Below are 24,588 nucleotides of genomic sequence, written 5' to 3' on the forward strand. Positions count from 1 at the left end.
ATAATCCAAAGGGCAGCGCAGAGAATTGAAAGTGCCTCGATCCGGCCTTGAACCTGAGGTATTTTCTGCGATCCTGCCTGATGGGAATGTGTAAATATGCCTCCTTTAAATCCAAAGTCACCATCCATGCATCTTTGGACAGCATTGGGAGTAACTGCTGTAGAGTAAGCATCTTGAATTTTGGAATCTCTAGAAAGGTGTTCAAGACCGACAGATCCAGAATGGGTCTCCATGAATTTTGCTTTCTGGGGACTAGAAAGAGCCTTGAGTAAAACCCTTTTCCCATCTCTGAAAGAGGTACCAGTTCTATGGCATTCATAGCCAAAAGAGCTTTCACCTGGTTTAAGGCCTCCATCCATTGATGTTTTGGAAGGTCTGGCCATCCGTTTGGCCTTGGCAAAGTATGAAAATGGAATTTGTAACCTCTTAAAATCACATCCAAAACCCATTTGTCCTGGGTTATTAGAGTCCAATTTTGGTAAAAAAGAGAGAGTTTTCCTCTGACAGGGGCTTCCAGGCAAGACGTTCCTGCAGCCCAACCGAGGGAGTCATTGAGTTTGTTTCCTTTGAGACTGTGGTCTGTCCTCTCCTCCCCTAGGGGTAGAAGCAGTCCACTGCCTTGGTCTATAAGCAGCCTGTGTTTGAGGCCTCCCTCTGGAGCGTCTATATCTACCCCTTTGAGGCCTGTCTGAAGAGGGAAAGGACCAGTTTTTTGATGGCCAATTCCTGCTAAATCTAGGAGGCTGTACTTGTAAGAAATCTTTAACTGTTTGCATGGATTTCGCCTTGTCCTCCATCTTTTTAATCATCTCTTCAGCTTTAGATCCAAACAAAACATTATGCTGAACAGGAGTATCCAATAGTTTAGCCTTTACTTGTTCAGGTAAATTCTGTTCCTTTAGTCATGTATGTCTTCTAATGATTGTGCCAGAGGCCGCAGCCCTACAAGAAGCCTCCAAGGCATCAAATCCACAGTGTAAAACATGCTTCCCAACTTGTTCAGTGGCATGCAATAAATCATGTAATTCCTTATCCTCTGCACAGGCAGAAATGGAAGTAAATTTTTGTTTTAAGACAGATAAGAGAAATTGCTGATATTTAAGCATATGAAATTGACAGTTTAAAGCCCTAATGGACAAAGTAGCAGAAGTGTACACCTTTTTGCCCCATCTTTCCAAGGCTCGAGAATCCGTTTCAGTAGGAATAGGATTTTTGGCAGTAGCGGCCTTAACACCCTTAGGACCCTGAGAAATGGTTTCAGGGTCAGCAGTATGATTCTTGTATAAAAACTGATGGGAATCAGGAACCTGTAGTACCTATCAGGCGTAACAGGAGCAGGAGGACAAGAATCAAGGGTTAAATTAGCCCTCGAAAAGGCATCATCCACAATATCCAAAACAGGAGGAATAGCCAGGGGTCTATGTTGGGGAAGAAGAAGAAAATCCCTCAGTCTTTTCTTGGATTCTGAATACTCCTGTCCCTCCCAGTGGAAATGTTCCCTCATTTCATGCAGAGTTTCCCCAAAAGAAAAATCCTCAGGAGGAGAAGCTGAAGGAATGGATTCTTCCGCATCAGAATCCTCATAAGGAGGGAAAGAATATTCCTGATCAGAAGAAGAAACTGAGGAAACAGAAGCCTGATCAGAGGAATCATAAAAAAACATCCTGCCTTGGCCTTTTGTCTGGAGGGGGATGAGAACCCCTAATCATTGTGAGTAAATCCTCCGCCATCTTGAGTAACTGTTTCTGTGATTTGGGAGCCGGTTCAGAAGAGGCCTGTGCTGAAGTCTTTGATTTAGAAGGAGTCTTTGCCTTTGTCTTTGGCTTTGCCTTTACTTGAAGCTGAGTAGGCCTGAAAACCCCTTCGGAAGCCGGTACCTGCACAGTGGCTCCGGACCCATCCAAAGGAGCATTGTCCGAAGGTCCTGCAACAGAGACATTTAAAGGCCTGGTTGGCTCCTCATGAGAGTCCGTTTCGGCCGTCGGTTCTGAAACGGCCGAAGACAGGGGCTGCAAAAGCGCCTCACTGACGACGGCCGAACCTGAAGCTGGCTCCACATGTGCGCTACCATCAGATTTGGACCTCGGAGGCCTGTCTTTATCCTTGCGACGCTTGTGAACTCTGGTAGATGGAACCGTGTCCGACGACATTTTGTAGTTAAAGCGCCTACCGAAGTAATGAAAAGCAAAATCGTACCTTCGCTTAATTGTACGCTGATTGAATCTAGCACAAAATCGACAACTAGCTACGTCGTGGTCAGGGCCTAAGCAAGGAATACAGTAAGAATGAAAATCCTTATGAGGTATTTACTTCCCACATGAAATACAGTTATTAACGTTTTCTGACATCGGAGTGGAGCAAGAAAAAAGTTTCCCCAACGGGGTACTTACCTGTGAGTGGAGAAGAAAGTCTTCGGACCGAAGTAAGTAGAAATATTCGTCAGGAGTCTACCGACCGCCACTTGCGAACTGCTATCACCGCACGGCAAGAAAGACTGGAGAAAATGGCGTCGGTTGTCAGCTTTATACTCCTGGCGCTCTGACGTCAGGGAGCAGAGTTGAACAACCGACGCCGGACCCAGACTTTGGGATTCTGGCCGACCGAGGGCTGCCTGCCGGCAGGGGAGAACCCTACAGTCATGACTGCAACAGTGAAACACGATGAACATCGGGTTCCTCCCTGGTTGTTGATGTACCAGACAATTGACATGTTGTCGGAGTGTGCTGTAATAGTCCCCAGAAGAAGGACGTCCCAAAGGCTTGCAACGTTAATAGGACAGCCCTCATCTCTAGGACACTGATGTGCAATTTGGTCTCTTGGGGCGACCGCGTGCCTTGGACCATCTTCTCATTGTAATGTGCCCCCCACCTGAAGTGAGAAGCATCTGTGGTCACGGTGGCTAATGGGGGGGGGAGGGGGGTGTTAAAAAATGGTCTGCTGAGAATAACATTGTCCAACTGACTCCACCAATTGAGAAGACACCTGCAGATGGGAGTCAGCTTTATGAGAAAGGACAGGGGGTGAGACAGGATGGACCACTGATTAGCTAGAAACTGCATGAAAAACCTTGTTAGGACGGAACCAACAGGATGGCTGCAGACATGGACCCCAGGACCTGCAGGATCATTCAAGCTGTGGGAGCTTATAGTGCTAAGAGCTGTTGCACCAGATTCCTCAGACTGCCTACTCAATGTAGAGAGAAAGATGCTACCTGATCCCTTTTATTGAGATGGGTGCCTATGAACTCCAAATTCTGTACCAGATATAAGTTGGACTTGCTCATGTTTATGGTGATGCGCAGTGCAGGTGCTAACTGGAGTGAGTAGTCCCTGGTTTGGATCAGTTGATGTTAGGAGCCAATCATCCAAATATGGAAACACTTGGAATCCTTTGAGCCTCAGGTGAGTGGCTACCACTGCCATGCATTGAGTGAACACCCGAGGGGGAGGGAGAGGCTGTGGTAAGACCTATCTTCTGGACGCCTTTCTATTTTGATGCGATAGTACACGACCTTGAGATCTACTGAGCACATCCAGTCGTCTTTTTGCAAAAGCAGCAGTATGGACCAAACCGTAACCATTCAGAACCTCACTTTCTTGAGGTCAACTTGCTGAGATCCAGAACTGGTCTTAGGTCCCCTCTGTCCTGTTGGGCACTAAAAAAAAAAAAATCAGGATAAGGATCTTAATCCTCTCTGTTCGGTTGAGACCTCCTGGATGTCTCTCTTTTGCAACAGCCTCTGAATTTCCTGTGCTGCCTGCTTCCTTTGATGGGTGGCACATTGGGAAGGGTTTTGGATTGTGAAGGCGGAAGGGAAAAGTGAATACAGTAACCTCTAGATATCACACTAAGCACCCCATTGTCTTGAGTGAACTGGGTCCAGGCTTCAGGGTGCAAAGCTAATCAAACCCTGATTGCCTCCAGAGTCAGATAGTCGGGCAGCGCTTCAGAAGTGCTGGTAGGACTTATCGGAAGGACTTCCCTTAAAGCCCTGGATATGCGGACCCCCTCTGCCTCTATTGCGGTATCTACCATCAAACCCCCCTCCACTGCCTCTGGAGGAGGGTTCTCCTCGCAGGTCTTGGAAAGGCCCTTGGGACTTACAGAACCACATCTTCTTACCCCCATCCTGGTTCCTAGAGAAGGTCCTCTGAGGATAGAAAAATTGATTCCAACAGCAGAAAGGGTTTTACCATCCTTTCCACTGCGAGTAAGACCGTCTCTAACCAATGGCTGAAAAAGGAATGAGCCATCGTAAGGGGTGTGACACTGCCAGCCCAACTATCTGGAATTTTTTAAATAATCATATGTCATTTGTAAATATTGATATGATTTATACAGAACTATATGTTATGTATTGAGCTTCAAGAATGTAACCACAGTGTACCCTACTGGAAAATATCAGAAATGTATATAAACTATATACCTGTGCAAAAAAGAAGTTATGTTCTTACCTAACGTACCATCTGTGTTGTTGATCTTCAATCATTCATTACTGATGGGTGTCAGTTCCGTCCTCAGAACTGAGTTGGAAGCTACAACAAGCACGGGCCAGCCAAAAAACTCTTGAGCTCAGCTTTTACCCATAGTGCCCCTCTCTATATTACCTCAGATCGAGTTTGCCCGTAAGGAAAGGACAAATTAGAGAGAGAAAAGTGGAGGATTTTTCCTGAGTAACTTCCTTATCATAGAATAGGACCATAGCTGAACCTCCAAGAGTCTTTCGGAGGGGGATGGTAGGTGGATTATAATGAATGAATGAAGATCAGCAATACAGATGGAATGTTATGGTAAGAACACAACTTCTTTATCCAATGTTGTTAATCTTCATTCATTCCTTACTGATGGGACAGAGTCCCTAGCTACCTTGTTTCCTGGGAGGCCCTATAGAAAAATATTCCTGAGTACCATCGAACCAAAGGAGGCTCTCCCCCTGGAGACCATATCCAATTTGTAATGTATGACAAAGGTAGGAGGAGAGGCCTATGTTGCTGCTGCACAAATGTCATTCATAGAAGCTCTTGCATGGAAAGCAACAGATGTCGAGACTGTCATGGAATGTGCTCTTATCTTAGAAGGTATAGAAACCTTATTCCGTTGATAAATAAAGGAAGTGCAACCTATCAACCATTTAGATAAGGTAACTTTGGAAAATGACTTTCCCAATTTTGGGCCAGAGTATAATATAAATAATTGGTCAGACTTGCGTATGGATTTAGAGCTGTCGAGGTAAAAACACAGTTGTCTGTGCACATCAAGCAAATGCAATGAATATTCTACTTTACTGGAGAAATTTGGAAAGAAGACTGGCAGATCAATTGTTTGATTAATAGTGAAATCAGAAACAACCTTAAGCAAAAAGGAGAGATTAGTCCGTAGTGATACCCTGTCCTTATGGAAGATTGTGTAGGAACGTTTTATACATAAGGCTTGTAACTCAGAAATACGTCTAGCTGTAGTAATGGCCACCAAGAATTAGGTTCACAACTGGCGGCAGATTCAAAAGGAGGATAAATCAATACTTGAAGAACCAGTGTCAAATTCCATGGCTCAACTGGTTGTTTGAAGTGGGGTCTGATAAGTAAAACTCCCTTCAAAAAGGTTTTACAGAGACAGTGAGAGATTATGGAGGAGGCTTCAAAACCACTGTGGAAGTTAGAAATTGCTGCCAGGTGTATTCTAATGGAAGAAGCTGTAGCTCCAGAATGGAGATTAGACAGATAATCCAAAAAAAAAGTTAGGTACTCACCATAACGTTCCATCTGAGCAGTCGTACTTCATTTTTCTGCAACCTGTGGGTATTCGGATCTGTATCAGATCCGAGCCGGCAACTTCTTTTTTTTCTAGCATCTGCTCCAAGCTCCGAGCTCCTCCCCTACCCATAATGCACTACCATCTCTTACCTTCCCTCAGATCGAGTTTGCTGAAATAATTACATAAGTAACTCAGCCCAATGAACCAAAACCTGGAAAGACAGGACAAGGTCCGGGGGACAGAGGGATGGAAGGTTACAGAAAAATGAAGTATAACTACTCAGATGGAATGTTATGGTGAGTACATAACTTCTTTATCTCAAGTAATTAAATTCATTTTATCTGCAACCTGTGGGACAGAGTCCCCAGCTACTCCAATCCTGGGAGGCCCTTATGGAAGTATATTCCTGAGCACCACAGAGCCAAAGGATGCTCTACTCCTAGAAATCATATCTAATTTGTAATGGGAAATGAAGGTATGTGAATTGGCCCAGGTCGCTGCTGCTCAAATATCGTCCAAAGGAACCCTAGACCAAAAAGCAGCAGAAGTTGCCATGGACCTGGTAGAGTGAGCTTTAACAATACCAGGAGGAGATAAACCTTTTGCTTTTTAGGCATGTGAAATGCAAAGAGTGATCCATCTGGCCAAAGGAACTTTAGAAATAGCTTTTCCCAGAAAAGCTTTGGAAAAGTAAACAAACAACTGGTCAGTCTTGCGGAATGATTTTGTTCTATGAAGGTAGAAGCAAAGTTGTCTATGAATATCTAACAAATGAAGTTTGTATTCACCTTTATTTTGGAAGTTAGGAAAGAAAACAGGCAGATTAATGGACTGGTTTAGGTCTGCTTCAGATGCCACTTTGCATAAGAAAGAAGGATTAGTACAGAGAGAGACCCTATCCTTATGGAAGACCAAATAAGGAAGCACAGCAGACAGAGCTTAAAGCTCAGAAACCCTCCTAGCAAATGTAATGACGACTAGGAAAGCTGTCTTCCAGGATAAAATTTCAAATCCACCGAAGCTGCAGGTTCGAATGGAGGAGCCACCAATGCTTGTAGGACAAAGGTAAGGTCCCAAGGAGGCACTGAATCCTTGACAGGAGGACGCAACAGGAAAGTGCCTTTAAGAAAAGCCTTACACAGCCTAGAGGAGGCTAAGGCAATGTTATTCTTCACCAACATGAAAATTAGAAATGGCTTCCAATTGTACTATCACTGTGGAGGAGTTAGCTTCTTGCTGAAAAATGCCAGACAAGAAATCCAACACTGCTGGAACAAGGGCTGTAAAGGGATCTAGTTTTGTCTGTGAGGCCCAGATGGAAAAAAACTTCCATTTACTGAGATAAAGTTTCCTAATGGAATCTTTCAGAGAAGCCACCAGAATGGATTTTACCGGGGATGAAAGACAGGGAGTCCTGGCAATCAACGGAACTGGAGCAACCAAGCTGTCAGCTTGAGGCTGCCCAGGTCGGACGGACGGGCACCCGAAGGATGGGAGATTTGATCCGGGCAGGGATTCAGAACCCACGGAGGAGCTAAGAGATGAGACCAAAGGAATGGGAACCAAAGCTGACGAGGCCAGAATGGGACAATGACGATAACTTTGCACCGCAGCCGGCAAGCTTTCTGAAGAAACTTCGGAATGAGTGGCAATGGTGGATAAAGCATATCCATGCTTAAGATGTGGTAGTAAACATCCTGGAGGTCTAATGAGCACATCCAGTCGCACTCTCGGAGATAAGGTAGAATGGACTGTAGGGTGACCATCCGGAATTTCTGTTTGGCTACAGACAGATTCAATGTTGACAGGTCTAGAATGGGCCGGCGGTCTCTCGTCTTTTTTGGCACTAAAAAGAACCTTGAGTGATCCAGACTGGTCGGGGGGAACCTGTTCGATGGCTCGTTTGAGAAGCAGCTTTGAAACTTCTAGAGCTGCGGCCTCCCTGTGAGCGGGTGGAACATCTGGGAGGTGTTTTGGAATATTTGGAGGGACAACAAATGTGATAGTGTAACCTCTGGCTATAATCTATAAAAAGCCCGGGGGGGCCAAGCATGGACTAGAGCATCTCTGGGGACTTCCCCTGGTGAGGGAATAAGAGCAAAGAACTCATTGCACTTCGCGTTGGAAGGAGATGCGAAGAGATCACAGCAAGTCTGTCCCCATGCAAGGAAGATCTCCTCCGCTACTGACTGTTTCAAAGACCACTTGTATGGCATCAGAATAGCCCGACTGTATCTGTCCGCTAAAATGTTGGAGCACCCCAGGATGTGCATTGCTATCAGAAACCGACAGGTGGAGATCGCCCATTCCCACACTCTCATGGCCTTGCGACATATGGGCTAGGATCTGGTTCCCCCCTGCTTGCTGATATACCAGACAACCGACATGTTGTCTGACTGAATTCCAATCAATCCAAGAGGAAGGACAGTGTGAAAGACTTCCAACGCTAAAAGCACTGTCCTCATCTCTAGAACATTTATGTGCAACTTGGTCTCTGACTGGGACCGCGTGCCTTGCACTGTCCTTCCCAAACAGTGCCCCCCCCCCACCCAAGTTGGGAGGCGTCCATGGTCACTGTGGCTTGGACTGGAGATGACGCGAAGAGGCATCCTTCTAATATCACCGGTGAATTTAACCACCAAAGACGAGACGTCCTGCAGACGTGACTGATCCTGATCGGAAATTCCATGGGCAGGTCCAGCTAAGACCATTGAACAGCCAGAGTCCTCCTGGAGCTTCTGTGAATCTTGATGTGGTAGTAAACATCGTGGAGGTCTAATGAGCACATCCAGTTGCACTCTCGGAGATTAGGTAGAATGGACTGTAGGGTGACCATCTGGAATTTCTGTTTGGCTACAGACAGGTTCAACGTAGACAGGTCTAGAATGGGCCTGAGGTCCCCAGTCTTTTTTGGCACTAAAAAGAACCTTGAGTAGACTCCTGATCCAGATTGATCGGGGGGAACCTGTTCGTTAGCTCGTTTGAGAAGCAGCTTTGAAACCTCTAGAGCTGCGGCCTCCTTGTAAGCGGGTGGAACATCCAGGAGGTGTTTTGGAATATTTGGAGGGACAACAAATGGGATAGTGTAACCTCTGGTTATTATCTTTAACACCCAGAGATCTGTCCTAATGGACTCCCATGCCGCTGGGTGTAAGGACAATCTTCCCCAGACTGCCTCTAGTGTAGGACAGCCGAGCAAGCCCTCAGGGCTGCTGACCGGGTCTATCAGAAAAAGGTTCCCTAGACCCAAAATTCCTGGGACCCCCTCTACCTCTGGGTTGGTGTCGATCCTGTGCCCCTCTGCCTCTGGGGGAATAATTGTCCTGAGAATCCCAGGAAAACTGCAATTTTCAGAACCACATCTTCTTTTGCCCTCTTTGATTCTTAGAGAAGGACCGCTGAGGGTTAAAGAAGTGGATCCCGACGGCAGACAAAGTCTTCCCGTCTTTTTCACTCTGGACAAGGGTGTCTTCACAAAAAGGGAAGAACCATTGTAGGGAGCGTTAATAAACGACGCCTTGAAAGGATCCGTGAACTGACACAACCTGAGCCAGGCATGACGCCTCATGGCTATGCCTGCCCCAGCCACCCTAGCTGCTCCTTCCGTGGCATGGAAAAGGAGCTGCATAGATGTGTTTGAGACCAACTTCAGAGTAGACATTTTTGCAGAGAACAATTGTTTGTCCTGCGGCGATAAAGACTCTGGGGGCGACTCAGCGAATTCCGATGCAAGGTCTCGCTGAAGCCGGATCACATGTGCCAAATAGTGATTGAAAAGGTTGCTGAGGAATAAACGCGCTTCCCAAACCTATCCACCGACCTGGACTTCTTGTCTGGAGGGTGGACTGAGGAACTCTCCTGTGCTAGTTCCTTCTTGGTGGCTGCTGCGATCAACATAGTGTCAACTGGGGCTCCTTTTGACCAAGGCTGTCTGTCAGAAGGGGGAGATAAAATTTTGTCGGGGCATTTGGGAATGGGCTCTACAGTGTCAGGCTCCTTCCACGCCCTCGTGGTGATAAGGTCCACCAAGGGGTCTGCTGGCGGGGACACCCATGAAGTAGATGGGCCCGTGCCAAAGGCCTCCAGGAACCCTGACTCATCCCCAAAAGGTTTTGGGGCTGACCAACCTCCCTTCTGGTGAAGGGCCTCCATGATTTCTTTGAAGGAGATGTCTTCGGGAGGTGACCTGGGGGAATCTTCTCCTTCATCTAAGTCAGTGTCCATAGAGAGGGACTTGGGGGAGTCCAACTGCCTCCTTCTGCACTTGCGCTTACAGTGACCTTCTTCAGTGGGACTGTCAGAAGATGACTCGTGAGCCGCAGTGGGTTCCTCAGGGAAAATAACCTGGAGATCCTCTAGCACGTGCTGTCCCTAAGAGAGGATGAAGGGAGTCGTCGCCAAATCCAGGGGTGTCTGGGTGGAATTCGAGGGGATGGGCTGGGGTCTCAATCCCTGGGAGAGAACCGTCTCCACCACTTCGAAGGCCAAAGGAGAGCGCACTTCCTTGGCACCCAGCAAGGAAGATGCCCTCCCCGGATCCAAAGCGAGGACCGGAGTCGAAGCAAGGGTAGCCTGAGGTCCGAGGAAATGGATCAGATCTGAAAAGGACGGAGCCGAAGAATCCATTCCCTCGGGTCTGACTCCCTATCCGCGGCTCTGAGAGACACTCTGATCCGAACTAGTCGGATCCGAGGAATTCAAGGTAGCAGCCGGAGTAGAGGTTGGGGGAACCGTCAGCGCCGAGCCACCAGCTCCGAAAATCCTTGGATCCAAGAGCCCCGAAGCCGAAGCACGGATTGGGAAAGGAGAGATGGGGTGGAATAAAGGCATGGAGGTCCCCCCTCCAGAGGGAGAGGGCTGTGGCAAGACTCCCATCTGTATTTGGGTCTGAATGAATCTCCACATCATCCTGTTCATGTCCAAGTCTGATAAGCTCCGAGTCAATTGCGAAGAAGCCACCGACTCGGATCTGGCTGGTCTGCGCAATGAAGGGGAGGAAGGCCTCGGATCCAAAGGGTCCAACGGCTCCGGTAAAAAACGAGGAGACCGGAGCCGTGGAGAAACTGCCCTCATGGACCTAGAAGGGGGACTAAGGAAGAGCTCCCTGTCTGGGGATCTCTTATGAGGTCTGTCCCTTTTCTTGTCCCTATCCTCTTTGCACCTTTCTCTGTCCTTTTCCTTGTCAGCAACACTGACTGAAGCTTTTTCTTTACTTGACCCAGCAGCAGAAGAGGGAGTTTGAGTCCCTATCTGGGTGGGAGGTTGAGTACTAGGTACTGAGGCCGTGGCAGATTCCAGCATGAATGCAGGGAGAAGGCCTTTAGCTACTAATTTGGCCTTCCGATCCCTGAGGGCTCTAGGATTGAACCCAGTGCAGATTAGCACATTGTGTAGACAAATGTGCCACTCCCAAGCAAATTTTGGCTAATCAACCATGGTCCTGCACCAAAAAACCACTACCTACCAAAAAATCCACCACACAGAAATACAGGTAGGGGAAGGGCAGGCCTAACAACTACTAACGAGTTTACAACAAAAACTTTTTTTTTTTTATCTAACTGACGAACAAGCGATATACTAAAGGGGGAGGAAGAAAAGTAATCCACTCAGACACACCAAGAGACTAAGTATTAATAAACTTACTACCCTGAGCTCAGAGTGAAGGAGACCATGATGCATACTACTGGCGTGGCAAACGAGATCTGAGGGAAGGTAGGAGATGGTAGTGCATTATGGGTAGGGGGAGGAGCTTGGAGCAGATGCTAGAAAAAAAAAAGTTGCCGGCTCGGATCAGATACGGATCTGAATACCCACAGGTTGCAGATAAAATATGGTTAACTACTTCAGATCCATCGATACAGGAACCGAAAAAGGATTTATTCCTTTTTCGCAAGACCAAATAATAAATCTCTACCCATTTGCTGAGATAAAGTTTCCTGGTAGATGGTTTATGGGAAGCCAGAAGAATGTGATGGACAGGAGAGGACAGGTTGTCCTGCCTGGCAATCACTGGAAGTGGAGGAACCAAGCCGTCAGCTTGAGAAGCGATAAAATTGGATATGTCAATCCCTGTGGATGAGATAGCAGTTCCAGAGTTGGATCCAGAATCCAAGGTTGCTGTAGTAGAGGCGACAGGAAGGGGAACCAAATTTGTCACGGCCAGTAGAGTGCAATAAGGATTACTCTGCTTTTTCAACCGATGAGCCTTCATCAAGAACTGGGGAATCAGTGGGAGTGGAGGTTAAGCATAAAGGAGTCCCGTGGGCCAACCGTGTACAAGATCGTCCCTTGGGGACACCCCTTCGGGGAAATTAGGGCAAAGTAGCTGCTGCATTTGTGATTTGTGGGGGATGCAAACAGATCTCAGCAAGGCTGGCCCCAATGACTGAATATCTTCTGCGTTATGACAGGATTGAGGGACCATTCGTGACGCAGGGGAATGCATCTGCTCAACTTGTCTGCAATCAAGTAAGTATTCCTGGGAATGTACATTGCTATCAGAAAGAGACTGGAAGCTATCGCCCATTGCCAAATTTTCATCGCCTCTCAACACAACGGGCAGGACTTTGTTCCGCCTTGTTTGTTGATTTACCAGACTACTGGCATGTTGTCAGACTGCATGGCAATTCTTCCTGAAGGGAGTACATATTGAAATGCTTGCAACACTAGAAGTACCACCCTCAGTTCTAGAACACTGATATGCATACTGGCCTCTATGGATGACTAAGTGCCTTGGACAAGGTTTCCCTGGTAGTGCCCCCCCAAACAATCAGGGAGGCATCCATGGTCACTATGGCTTTGGGCTGAGAAGGGGAGAAAGGTCGACTCCATGGGTTCTCTTCTGGTGTCAACCACGAAATTAAGTCGTGTCTGCACGGATTTGTTATCCTGATTTGAAATATCATAGGGAGATTCAAAGGGGACCATTGTGTTAGCAAAAGCCACTGAAGAAGCCTCATGTGCAGTCTTGCCAGTGGGACCATTGTTATAGACACTGCCATGGACCGTAGAAGTTGAAGGACTGCTCGAGCTGGGACTTTGTCTTGATGTGCAAAAGCAACCTTTAAAAAAGGAAAATTGCAGCACCAGGAAAACATCAGTTTGGGACAAGAATGTGATATTAAAGAACTTGAGCAAGAGGGGCTGTATAAATACTTGGGAACTGATGAAGGATCAGCAATAAAACATGAACAAAGATGAATAAGGCTTAGTAAGGAGTACTTTAGAAGACTTAAATTAATCCTGAAAACAGCACTGACACCTAGGAATAAGATCCAAGCTATAAATCAATTTGCTCTTCCTGTCCTAACTTATAGTTTTGGAGTGACTGACTGGCCCCAAAAGTGTTGGATAGATTGGATATCAAAACAAGAAGGATGCTTCATGCTCACCAAACGATTTATTTAAAAATCATTTATAAAAATCAGTGTATACCAAGATTATATATCCCCCGTTCCGAAGGAGGGATGGGCCTCCTTGAAATTGATTACATGTATAGATCTGCAATCGTGGGACTCCACACATATCTATTGACCTCACAAGATCCAAATGTGGTGAAACATGAGGAGAATAAATCTAAGATGACATTTGCTTTAATTTAGCAGAAGCATATCGACGTCAAGCAGGAATGGAAATCAAACCAGAAGTGGATAAAAACCAGGCAGCAACTGGATGTGCTAAAAAAGAAAACAAAGTATATAAGGTGAAGGATCAGATGAGAAGGCAAGAAATGTGGAAAAAAACATACATATAGTTGCAAGTATAAAAAACTTCTGGAAGAGCCTCATGTTGATCAAGAGCGAACGCAGGAATGGTTAAGGAGAGGTGAATTTACATCAAGAAATGAAAGGTTAATATTGGCAGCCCAAGACAGTGCGCTGCGTACACACTGGTTTACTAAGTCCATTGAACATGTGGGAGAAACAGACATATGTAGGTTTTGTGGAACCGAGTTGGAAACAGTTACACACCTTAATGCTGGTTGCGATGCCCTAATGGCAAAGGGACTGTATACTGAAAGGCATAATAGTGTGGCAAGATTGTTACACTAGAGATTGTGCAAACATTATGATATCGAAGTGGCTGAAAAACATTGGAAACATGAACCACAGAGAATCATAGAAAATTATGAAGTTTACATCACATGGGATCACCCAATACAAACAGTCCATAAAGATAGATGCTAGAAAACCGGACATAGTGATCCAAGAAAAGAAGAAAAAAGTAGCATTGATCATTGAAATTGCCACACCTAGTGACTATAGTGTCTTGCGTAGAGAGAGATACAAAGTCATAAAATACCTTGATCTGCAGGCAGAAACGAGAGCCATGTGGAAGAAAGATACCCAGACAGTTCCAATAGTAGTAGGAGCAACTGGTCTTATAAAAAAGAATTTACAATCATATTTAGATATGTTACCAATTCATGTAACACCATACGAATTGCAGGAGTCATTGCTGGGCACATTGCAGGAACTGCGAAGAGCACTTTTGGCTAACATCAAAGAGTGAAATAATACTAATTTCATGAACATTAATCGTACTCCTACTTAGGAATGGGGTCCATTCCCGTCATGGTATTAGAAACCCAAAAGACTTTGAGAAATCAAAAAAGGGAGAGACCATTGTGTTAGCAAAAACCACTGAAGAAGCCTCATGTGCAGTCTTGCCAGTGGGACCATTGTTATAGATGCTGCCATGACCCTAGAAGTTGAAGGACTGCTCGAGCTGGAACTTTGCCATGACTATCACTCAGAGTTGTTATCGGAGTCTCTGCATCCTGTGAAGAGGAAGGTAGATTAGGCAAGATTGGGTATCAAATTCTGCCCCTATGAACTCCTGTCTTTGAGAGGGGATTAGTTCGCATTTGTCCTTATTTACTATTATCCCTACGTGCTTCAAGAGAAGTAGAGTGTAATGGCTCGCTGAGACTAGTAGATGCTTGGTTGGAGCGCTGAGGAGCCAATCATCCAGATATGGAAAAACCTGGAATCCTTGCAGTCTCAAGTGAGCTGTTACCCCTGCCATGCATTTTGTGAACACTCTGGGGGGGGGGGGGTTGTGGGGAGACCAAAGGGCAGTGCTCAGAATTGGTAGTGATTGGCTTCCAGCCAGAAGCGGAGAAAGATCATATATAGCAAACAAAGATGGCACAATATCTAAGATTTGTAGATGATGTGTTTTTATTATGGAAAGGTACCAGAAAAGAGAACCATCTGTAAATCATTTAGAGAGCACCACTGATTCTTTAAGATTTAGTGTTAATATCTCAGAAACCAGTATAGAATTTCTTGATGTCTGTCTAATTAAGAGCCAAGATGGTAAACTGCAAACCACATTGTACAGAAAAGATTGCTGGAAAAATGCTTTAACATTTGATAGAGCATGCATCCTAGATGCACTTTTGGTAACATAGTTAGAGGTCAGACACATAGGATATCGCGGCTATGCACTAATGATGACAATTTTGATTTAGAGGTGGAAAGGTTAAGTGATAATTTATGCAAGAGAGGTTATAAGAAAGAAGATGTACAACATAATATAACCACTAGTGTAATGAGGAGACAGGGTAAAGTGAAACCTTGGTACTCCAGTAGAAAAACCTCCACTCAGACCTGAAATGTTGTTACCAATGGGCCGAAGGACTTAGTACGTACGACATTAAAATACAGTAACAACATAAGTGGTGTTTGTGAAATAATTCAGCGTAATTGAAAAACTCTTTCATCTGATGATAAATTAAATACCATCATAGGAACTAGACCTAGTTTTACGTTCAGGAGTAATCAAAATTTGAAGGAAATGTTATGCCATGAGCTCATACCATTACACGAGATGAAGCTATTCGTTACCAGACAGGGCACTTTTTCTTGCAGACGCTGTAAGGCTTGTTCATTAATTAATAGCCAAAACAGATTTGAACATCCCGTTACAAAAAAGGATTATGTTTTTGAATTATATGCAGATTGTCAGACCACAAATATTGTTTATCTAGCTTTGTGTAGAAACAGCACAAGTTCCTACGTTGGTAAGACCAACTGCAAATTAAAAATAATTTTGAAACATATGTCTTCTGTACGATTAAAGGATATACACAATGCTTTATACCAACACACTGAGGTTAATCCTGGATATAGTTTTTCTTTTATGGTTATAGATAAGGTTATTTTGAATATGAGGTATGAGGATGCAGTAAATAAGATCGAGTATAATGAAATGAGATGGATTTTAGAACTGGGAGCTGATCGGCCCCCAGGTATATATGGAAATGTCCCTTTACAGCCTGCTCTTAAAAAACTGAGGGTAAAAATACTAAAGTATGATTGGACAATTGAATTTTAACCTTTTTAAATGTTGTTAGCTGTTAGTGATTTTGTATGTTCATCTGAAGAAGGGTTTATCCCGAAAGCGCTCATGAAGAGATTTTATTAAAGAATTTGGATTTTACTTGGTCTGTTGGTTTGTGGTCCTTCATATTTTATTTAGTTTGGACTGTTTTGGAGCATTTAACTTTGTGGTTGGTATTCATTATTCATTCACTGATTTTTATCTGGTAATATGCATCCTGACGATCTATAGAGCACATCCATTCGTCTTTGCCCAGGAAGGGGAGTATAGACTGTACCATAACCATCCGGAATTTTGCTTGCTGAACAAATTTATTTAGGATGCTGAAGTCCAGAATTGGTCTCCAGTCCCCTGTTTTCTTTGGCACTAAAAAAACCTTGAGTAAAAAACGGATTCTATTTGGTCTGGAGGGACAGTTTGGATAATTATTTTGCAGCAGGTTTTGGATTTCTAGAGCTGCTGATTCCCCTTGACTGGGTGGTATGTCGGGAATGCACCTTAAAGGTCTTGGGAAAATATAGAAGGGAATGTGATAACCTCTGGTAATTATCATCTGCACACAAGAGTCAGAGGTTATTTTTTGCCAGGCAAGGTGGTGCAGAAAAAAATAATCCCCGACTGCTTTCAGAGGCAAGCAATTGGGCTGCTCTTCAGGACCGCTGACAGGACTGTCCAGTGAAAGAATCTTTGGACCTCTGGTTAAGCGGACCCCCTCTGCCACTGAAGGGGTGTCTTCCAGCTGAGATCCCCCCTCTACCCGGGGAGAAAACTCGCAACGTGTCATGGAAAGGACCTTGGGATTTTTTGTACCACATCTTTCCACACCTCTGGTTCCTGGAATATGATCGTTAAGGTGTGGAAAAACGTACTCCTATGGCAGACAAGGTCTTACCATCCTTTACACACCTGGCTAAAGTTTCTTTTACCTTTGGGCCAAAAAGATAGGAAGCCTCTATGGGAGATTTAGGAAGGAAGACTTACAAGGATCCGCAAAGTCATAGATGCATCCAGGCGTGACTCTGGTAACGCCACCTGTACCCGCTGCTCTAGCTGCCCATTTGGTCGGGTGGGAAATCAACTTCATGAAAGAATTCGAGATGGACTCCAGGGTCGCAAGCTGTCAGGCAACTTTGTCCTCTACCTCATCAGAGACTGCTCCTGACAGGGTTTCTGACAGCTGGGAAATTACATCTCTCTGAAGCTGAGTAAAGTGTGCCAGATAATTCAGGAACTGGATAGCCAAGGCTGCTGAAGAATACACCCGCTTCCCAAGTCTGTCTATTGCCCGAGACTCCCTGTTTCAGGGATGGACAGTAGTGCTCTCCTCAGCGAGCTCTTTTACAGTGGCCGCCACCACAAACATAGCATCTACCAGAAGGCCCTTGGACCAGTGTGGGTTGTTCTCGGAAGAGGAAAGATTTCTGTCTGGCCTTCGGGGAAAAGTTTCAATAGTATCAGGAGTCTACCACGTGCACTGCATACGGTCATCTGCAGGCGGGGTCACCCAGAAGGTAAAGGGACAGGCTAGGAAAGCCTGAAAAATACTGACTCCTCATAGGAAGGGATGGTGGACTTCCAGTCACCCCACTGCTTCAGGATTTCTAAGATGTCGGCAAAGGAGATATCATCAGGGGGCGACCGTGGGGACCCTTCTCCCTCATCATAGTCCGTATTTTCAGTCAGAGATTCCTCTGGGTAATCCACGTGCTTCCTCTTGCACGATCTCTTGCGAGAAACCTTCTCGACGGAAGCATCCAAGGAGGATCCTGCAGAGGGGGGAACCTTGTTGAAGGGTGTCTTGAGGTTCCCGAGCCGGGTGTCTGTGCATAGTGGACTGAGTCAGCTGTGGCTCAGAGGACGGGAAAGAGTGGATCTCCGGCGCCAGAGGGACCAACTGATGTGTTGCAAAGGCCAGTGCCCTTTCCATCACCTAGAAAGCAGGTCCACCCAAAGAGGAGTGGGAGCCCGGAACCAAGAAAGACAACCTCGGGACCGGGGATACACCCAGCGCCAAAGAACCTGCTGCCAGGGAGGGAGCCACGAGAGGAGACGGCTCTGTCAAAGCGACCGGAACCGTGGCACACGTGCGAAAAGGAGACACCGTACCAGGGAACACTGTGCCGATAAACCAGTCTCAATCCCGAAGATGGCCCAGTTCCGAGAGAGTCGAAGGCCCAAAGGTAGGATCCGGTTCCATGGTAAGAACTACCACCGGTACTAAAGAAGCTGGTACCGGGGTCGGCATCGGTGGCGAATGCTCCGAAACTTGCAAGGAAGTCGAAGTAGGAAAATATTGTGGAGTCCTTGGAGAAGATCCCTCGGCTCTGGACGGGAGGGAGGGCTTGGATGGACATGATATTCCTCTGGCCGCCAAGAGCTGATCCACGAACCTCACAATGTCAAGTTCTGAAAGACTCTTGGAGGAGTGGGTAGACATCCCCAAAGGTAAAGTAGCGTGCTCCAAAAAGGGGCTATATTGCTGACCAACAAATGGGTCCACCGAGGGGTAATATCTGGTCCAGGGAGTAATTTTGGCTTTTGGCACAGAGCTCAAAAGACCAATATGAAGTACAGGAAGGGAGGAAGTGACCAGATCTGGGACAACTATTTTTGGTGCCAAAAGGTGGGTCAGTGCCATTGTTGTAGAAACTGTCGGAACTGTAATGGTCAGTGCAGACACAGGTGCCAAAGAAGACGGCACCGAAGTTGGTTGTTGTCTTGGAAAGGAGATCGTTGCCGAGGTCGAAGATTTAAGCACCAGAGCCGTGGGTATTTCCAATTTCGGGACTTTCTATCTCGGTTCGGATTGTTTAGTTTCAGTGTCATGAGGAGAGGAGGGTAAGGATTTGCTCCGCTTTTTGTGTTCTCTCTTAGGAGGGGGTGAGCCCTCAGACTCAAGAGATAGGCTCCGCAAAAGGAGATTTTAATAAACCTTTCAACATCAACTTGCTCTTACGCACCGCTAATGGACGAGAGCTGAAGCCTTTGCAATTCTCACAAGGGGGTTTCACGGAATGGTGAGCTATCCCTAAACAATACACGCAGGATGTAGGACTATCCACATTGGGCATTTTTCTATCATAATGATCACAGCGTTTGAAGCCCGTGGTTCTTTTTTTTTTTTATCCGACATATCCTTATCCAACATATGCAAGTCACAAAACAGCAGAACAGACAAGAACGTTTTATATATATATATATATATATATATATATATATATATATATATATATATATATATACACACACATATATATACACATATATATATATGTATATATACATATATATATATATACACACACACACATATATATATATATATATATAATTTTTTTTTTTTACAAGGAAGACAGAAGAGAAAAACGGATTACCCACAATGGCAAGAGAAATGCCCAAGGGGTAAGGGAAAGGCCTGTACCAGCGATGGTACAAAGAGTACCAAACTTGGTATAAAAGGCAAAAAAGGGGAGAGACAGACACGCAGATACACAAAATTATACGATTAAACACAGAGAAAATAAGGTCTTAAAGGCAATAACAGTTTTAAAATAGCACTGAAAAATTTTAACTGACTTACCTGACAGCTGGCCTGACATGTCTTGTTTCGTACGTTGCAGATGAGATCTGGGGTAATAGGGAGAAGGGCACTATGGGTAAAAGTTTACCTCGAGAGTTTTTTGGCTAGTGTGAGCGTGTTATAACGGCCAACTCGGTTCCGAGGACGGAACCCACACCTATCAGTAAGGAACGAATGAAGATTAACAACATCAGACTGTACACTTTAATACAAGAAGCTGGAACATACAGAGTTAACTTGCAAAACTTCAAGAACATAAGTTTAAATTGTTCTAAGATTGTGTTATCGCTCAGTTTCAGTGAAGCAGACACAATGTCTAGAGCTAGGAGTTTTTGTATGGTCTCGAAAGAGAAATAATTACTAGGTTTCAAATGTAAAAGCATTTTATTGTTTTACGACTTCCATGTTCTGAAAACTTCTGAGAGATGTGTACTTCTCACACAGAGATATTAAAATTCTGTTTGTATCTGTTAGCCTGGGAACTGAAGCCAGGTGACCAATAATGATGTCATTCAAGGTAACCCAGCAGTAATGTTTATTATTAATTTAAGAACTCTATCAGAGAGAGACTGGGCATTTTGTATCTTCTCTTGGACCTAGAAACATGCCACTCAGCACTTCTGCCTGCGTGTTGTCTGAAAGCAAGACTTAGGGCAAAGCATCTCTTAAATATAGGTCCATAGATGTGTACTAGGTTAATGGCCCTGGGGCCTTTACAAGCCTAGCCATAGGATTACCCTGGCATAGTGCCACCCGACCTTAGTTCCTCAGTACCTCTGTCGAGTAGAGCCACTGGAGTTATTCCCAGGGTGAATTTTCTGTTTCCCATCCAATCATCAAGATTTCTCTTGAAGAGGGTCAGCAAGGTGCTCTGCTTGATATGTATGGGAAGTCTGTTCCATAGCATGGGCAGTCTCTGGGTTATGAACCTGTCCCTCCAGTATATTCTGTTAATTGTGTTAATGAGGTTGAGGTCCCTGGAGCGTCTGGTGCGGAGGGATTGGGATGGCTTTAGCTGTAGCATTTCTAACAGAGCTGGGTCAGACATGGCGGTGTAAGTCAAGCAGAGATTGCCTCTAAGTACGCGATATGAGACAGAGAATAGTTCGGAGTTTTTTTTTTTTTTTGAGTCTGTCCATATAGGACAAGTGTTTAAGGCCTAGGATCCTCTTTGTGAGGTACTTTTGCGGTGAGGTACATGCCAAATGGGGCATTGTACTCGATGATTGGCCTAATGAGGGAAGAGTAGAGGGAGACAATGATCTCTTTCTTCCTGAATGCAAAACGCTTAGTAATGAGATGTGCCACATAGGATTTTCTGACCACAGTGGCAATGTAGTGATCAAAAGAGAAGTTGCTGTAAGCCTGTGTTCCCAGATCTCTCATAATGCTTTCTGTGTTCAGTGGACTACCATCAATGTGATAATTCATGGGAACTGGGTTTTTCCCAAAGGGGATGACAACATATTTTTTTGACATTGAGCTTAAGGCCATGGTTCTGACACCAGTTGATGGTCTCAGTGAGGCCATTCTGTAAAATGTCAACATCATTTGGGGAGTTAATAATAGCTCCCAACTTGAAATCGTCTGCGAACTTTGTCATCCAGAGTTCTTTCGTGTTGACCTGGACTTCAGAGAAGTAGATACCAAACAGGAAGAGGAACCAGGACCGAACCCTGTGGGACTCCACTCATGCCTAGTCGGCAGTCTGACTTGGAGTCAGCTACTTTCACACTGTGGGTTCCATCTGTGAGCCAGTTTGCAACCCACCTAGTCATATACGGGTTGATGCCAAGCTTAGTGAGTTTTTCTAGGATTCCTGTGTGGGGAATGGTATCAAAAGCCTTGGCCAGATCAAGGTAGGCTGCATGAATAAACCACCTTGTCTTCATTTACAGCTCTGGTGACTGACTCAAAGAAGTTGACCAAGTTGAGCAGGCATAATCTACCCCGCACAAAACTAAACTGCGTGGGATCCAGAGTTTGGAGATTCCCTATATCCTTGATTATTAGTTCCATGATGATGTGTTCCATAGCTTTACATATCAGACTCGTCAGACTAATGGGGCTATAGTTCCCAGGGTCAGTAGTCGCTCCTCCTTTGTGGAGAGGGATGACTGTAGCAGTGCACCATTCGGTAGGGACAAAGCCTGAGGTGAAACTGTGATTGAACAGAGCACACAGGTGAGGTGCCAGTTCACTCTGTAGTTCATGTAGAACACAACCAGGGATATTGTCGGGTCCCACAGAAGCTGTAATTAGCCTTGGACAGTGATGTTTTAACCTGTGCAGTAGTAATATTTTGTGCCTGGCAATCTACAATCTACTCGTATTGTGATTGGTCCTTTGTTGGGGGGGGGGGGTACAGTTGGCACTGAATCTGTCAGCCAGTATACTAGCAATATCTGTCGGCTCGGTATAGGAGGTACCATTGTGCAGTAGCTCAGAGCAAATCTGGGTATTGCCGTGGAGATTCTTTACATAACTATAGAAGGCCTTGTGGTTGTCTTTACTATCTTCTGCAATTCTGTTTTCTTAGCTAGCTTTAGAGGATTTGATGAGGGATCTCTTTTTGTTAAGGCTGATAAGGCAGTTTTTTCAGTCTTGGGACTTCACCTTATTCCGCATCAGTTTCCTCCTTCTGTTGTAGAGTTTGTTTATGGCAGGGGACGACCAGATTGGCTTCCTTTTTTGGAGGACAGCGTCTTGGTTCTATTGGGCATGGCGAGATCCATGCATTTGTGTACGTGTTCATACACTGCACTGGTGCATGATTCTATGGTCGCACAACTATTTTCCATTTCCATGGGTGCCGTGAAGTTAGCCACCTCTGTTTTTAGGAGCCCAAAGTTAGCTTTGGAGAAGTTTTTCATGGTGGTTACCTTTGCGGGGGGTTGGGGTGGGAGGTATGTAGATTTCCAAGGTGATTAGATTGTGGTTGGATCTAACCAGGGAGGAGCTGACTATTGATGTAGAGCAACGGTCACCCATGTTAGTAAGACCAGGTCAAGGATGTTGTTACCTCTAGTGGGGGTAAGAATGAGCTGGTCCAGGGCACTGGAATTAATGAACTTCAGGAAACATTGGGCAAGTGTATTGGTACATGAGTAGCTTACCCAGTTAATGGAGGAGTAGTTGAAGTTGCCTAGTATGAGAGTGTTAGGTTGGACCCTAATATTCTCCAGGGTGCTTAGGAACGTGGAGTGCGAGTCTTGGGACATGACTGGGAGCCTACAGCAGGCTACGACCTGAATCACTGTCTTACCCAGTGGTAGCTGCACCTGAAGTACCTCTGATGCGTTATGTTGGGCTACCAGTCTGGAGGTCTGTGCATCCTTTATGAATATAGAAACACCACCATCTTTGGAGCTTCGGTCCAAGCTCTGGGGCCGAAAGGTGTGGAATGAATTATAGCCTGGTAGTGCAGGGGTGCTTTCTGCTGCCTTGAACCAGGTCTCTGTTACATCCCAAATGTCGATGTTCTCCATTTTAAGTAGTGCTTCGAGAGCATGCATTTTGAGATTTAGACTTCTAGCATTGAGCAGCATGACCCTCAGATTGCATTTATTTGTAGCTGTTACGGTGGTAATTTGATCTTTGGAACACCAGCTAAACAAGACACTACAGGGGTGGTAAAAGCCTTGGCCAGTATCCAGAAGCCCAGGGGTGACAGATGCAGGCCACCTCTGGCAAAGCATCGAGGTCTGTCAGTCATGTCATCCCAGGCAGACAGATACTGGATCCCCTTAGAATGACACCAGAAACTTAGCTAATTGTTGAAATTAATAATTTTCTGCTCGTAATGTAAGTATCATTGTATGTGATGGTAGGATGCTGCTCAGGGCTAGGGTCATACCCGCCTGGGCTACATAATCCAAGAGCTCCTCCATGTCTCTTTTCATGTAGACCAGGGAGGTACGTCTCAAGTCATTCACACCCACGTGTACAGTACCAGAGTCCTATTTGTACCTGTTGTTGAGGGACCTGAGTGCATGCATTATGTGGCGGATCCTGGCACCTGACAGGCAGATGACTGTTACCTTCTTCTTATTCAACCCAATGAATGAGACATCAGTGTGCCTCACTATGGAGTCATCTATGACTAGTGTGTTGGGCATGCTGTTTTGCCTTAGGGGCTTTGATTGAGTGGCACACTGTTTAAGAGAGTTACGTGTCTCGAAAGTAGTGTGTTGTGGTGGTCGAGTGCGTTTCTGCCTTGCAGGTCTCTGCTGCTTGGGTAGATTTTTACTGACAGCCTCCATGAAGGTGGGTGTGTAGTTTGTGTTTTTATGTGAAGGCAGTGCTGGCGTGTGTCCTGGAGGGCTATGTGTTCCATGTGGTGTGGTGCAAGTGTTGACCTTCTTCTCTTGACCAGCTACTCTGGTCCTGGCGGGAGAGTGTGTGGCTTTAAAATGGATATACAAGTGCATCTCTCGCAATTCTGAGTGTTGGAAGGTAAGAAGAAAGGGCTATCGGTGTACATGAGGCAGCTGCTACATTGTCTCAGGATACCAGAGTTCACCAGGTTAATAGGAGAAAGCACAGGGAACTGACCTTTAGTTTAGAATATAGTAAAGACTAGTTTAGATATTTTCTGGATTTATTTGAGACTGTCTTGCAATGTTGTTTTGAAATATTTCCTATGATTCTGAACTCTGTAGTTACTGTGTTGTTTGAGTACTGTCTTATTCTTTTATTATTTATTATTAAATATACTTAAATCTATCTTTGTGGCTAATATTTGTGACATATTTAAACTCAAAGAGTACTTGCATATGTATTTGGTGATACTGTACAGTCAACTCCAATAACCCTGCTTGGGCAAAAACTACCATTTGTATAAAAAGAAGTTATGTACTCACCATAACGTTCCATCTGAGTAGTTATACTTCATTTTCTGCAACCTG

The 24,588-nt window shown here is 45.2% G+C and overlaps 1 long non-coding RNA gene across 1 annotated transcript in view; it reads right to left on the minus strand.

The window, feature by feature from the left end:
- Positions 1 to 24,588, minus strand: part of LOC122790417 — a 351,773-nt gene that overhangs the window by 39,175 nt on the left and 288,010 nt on the right. The window lies entirely within an intron of this gene.

This window comes from Protopterus annectens, chromosome 16.part0 (genome assembly GCF_019279795.1).
Source record: "Protopterus annectens isolate FY-2018-M chromosome 16.part0, PAN1.0, whole genome shotgun sequence".
In the NCBI taxonomy this organism is placed as follows: Eukaryota; Metazoa; Chordata; order Ceratodontiformes; family Protopteridae; genus Protopterus; species Protopterus annectens.